This window comes from Cebus imitator, unplaced genomic scaffold, assembly GCF_001604975.1.
Source record: "Cebus imitator isolate Cc_AM_T3 unplaced genomic scaffold, Cebus_imitator-1.0 Scaffold295, whole genome shotgun sequence".
NCBI lineage: Eukaryota > Metazoa > Chordata > Mammalia > Primates > Cebidae > Cebus > Cebus imitator.
In genome coordinates this window covers 2858469-2860433 of record NW_016107610.1, presented here as the reverse complement: position 1 = coordinate 2860433, position 1965 = coordinate 2858469, and the positions used below count along the sequence as shown (strand labels likewise).

The following is a 1965-nucleotide window of genomic DNA, read 5'->3' as shown; positions in this document are numbered from 1 at the left end:
TAACAAGGAGCATGTGCTGGCCGCAGCAAAGGTAATTCTAAAGAAGAGCCCGGGTTAGAAGTCAAAGAACATATTCTTGAAAGTTATTCTGATGCATTCTTGTGGGTGGTAACAGGTCATAAAGACGTGTTTTTACACATCAATTACTATGGGATTATTAAATATTGGCTAGAAGAGAAAATAATAGTAAGTTAATTCAATTAATAAATTATTAAATTAAATTTTATGATTTTAGACTTATAGAATAAAGTAAATAATAAATTATTAAATTATCAATATGTAATGTCCTTCCTTGTCCCTTGTAATAGTTTTTGGCATAAAGCCTGTTTTGTCCAATATTAGTACAGCAACCCCAGCTCCCTTCTGGCAACTGTCTGCACGGAATGGCTTTTTCCTTCCTTTCACTTTCGACCCCTTTGTGTGTTTGAATTTAAAGTGTGTTTCTTGTAGACAGTATATAGTTGGTTCATGTTTTTAAAAATCCATTTTGTCATTCTCTGTCTTGGTTGGAAAGCTTCATCCATTTACCTTTAAAATAATTGCCAATAAGGAAAGACTTCTGTCACTTTGCTGTTTGTTTTCTATATATCTTAAAGTTTTTTGTCCCTCATTTTCTCTTCCTTTTGTGTTTTGTTAATTATCCGTAGTGAACCACTTTGATTCCGTTTTCATTTCCTTTGTGTATAGTCTGTTGGTATTTTCTTTGGGAAGAAGACTACAGTAAAATCAGATTTTCCTGTGGGGCTTACATTTCCCATGATGATTAGTTTGCTAGGGCTGCCATAACAAGGTACTGTCGACTGGGTGATTTCAACAACAGAACGTTTATTTTCTCTCATCTGGATGATAGATGTTGAAGACCAAAGTGTCAGTAGATTTGTCCTTTCAGCACTTGAGAATCTGTCATCCTCTGGACCCCATGATATCTGATGAGAAATTGGAAGTAATTTTGTTGAGCATAATTTGTCCATGATGAGGTGCTTCTCAGTGCTTTCAGGGTTGTCTTTGGCTTTCAACAGTTTGATGAATGTGTCTCAGTGTGAGTCTCTGATTTTTATCTTTCTTGAAAATTGGTGAGTCTCTTGGGTTTACAGATTCAGATTCATGTCTTTTATCAAATCCAACCCAGGGCTTTTTAATTTCTCTGTCTTTATTGTTGTTTATTTCTATTTTATTTTCAGTTGAAAAGTTCTAGGAGTTTCTTTGAGGTTTGGGGCCATATTGTTAGAGGTGTGTGAACCAGAGTAAGTCCATCTGAAATAGGAACTGGGTAAATGACCTACTGGGCTGCATTCCCAGATGGTTAAGGCATTTTAAGTCACAGGATGAGACAGGTTACAAATGCCATGGCAACATCAGGAAGTTGCCCTATATGGTCTAAAAGGGGAGGCATGAAGAATCCACCCCTTGTCTAGAGTATTATCAGGAAATAACCATAAAAATGGGCAACCAGCGGCCCTCAGGCTGCTCTGTCTGTGGAGTAGCCATTCTTTCATTCCTTTACTTTCTTAATAAACTTGCTTTCACTTTGCCCTGTGGACTTGCCCTGAATTCCTTCTTGGGTGAGATCCAAGAACTCTCTCTTGGGGTCTGGATTGGGACCCCTTCCTGTAACATATTTCTCTGTCCTGTAACACCATGGTTTAAGTATTTTAAATACAAGTGAAACAATATTGTTTTAGAAGTCACATATTTTTTCGTTTCTTATGAATAATGAATGGGTTGTAATCTACTGGGTTAGCTCATAGTAGGTTTTCTTTTTTCGAGACAGAGTCTCACTCTGTTGCCGGGCACCAGGCTAGAGTGCAGTGGCATGAGCTCGGCTCACTGAGGCCTCCACCTCCCAGATTCAAGCAATGCTCCTGCCTCAGCCTCCCAAGTAGCTGGGACTACAGGCTCGTGCCACCACACCCAGCTAATTTTTGTATTTTTTTAGTAGAGACGGGGTTTCACCATGTTGGCCAG

General features: G+C 38.6%; 1 long non-coding RNA gene across 1 annotated transcript in view; it reads left to right on the top strand.

Moving 5' to 3' along the window:
- The window catches only part of LOC119467480, a 17632-nt gene that overhangs the window by 10332 nt on the left and 5335 nt on the right, over nt 1-1965 (top strand). Inside the window, exon 3 of the long non-coding RNA XR_005196020.1 lies at nt 188-190. This is a non-coding gene — a long non-coding RNA (uncharacterized LOC119467480). The remainder of the gene's footprint in view (nt 1-187; nt 191-1965) is intronic.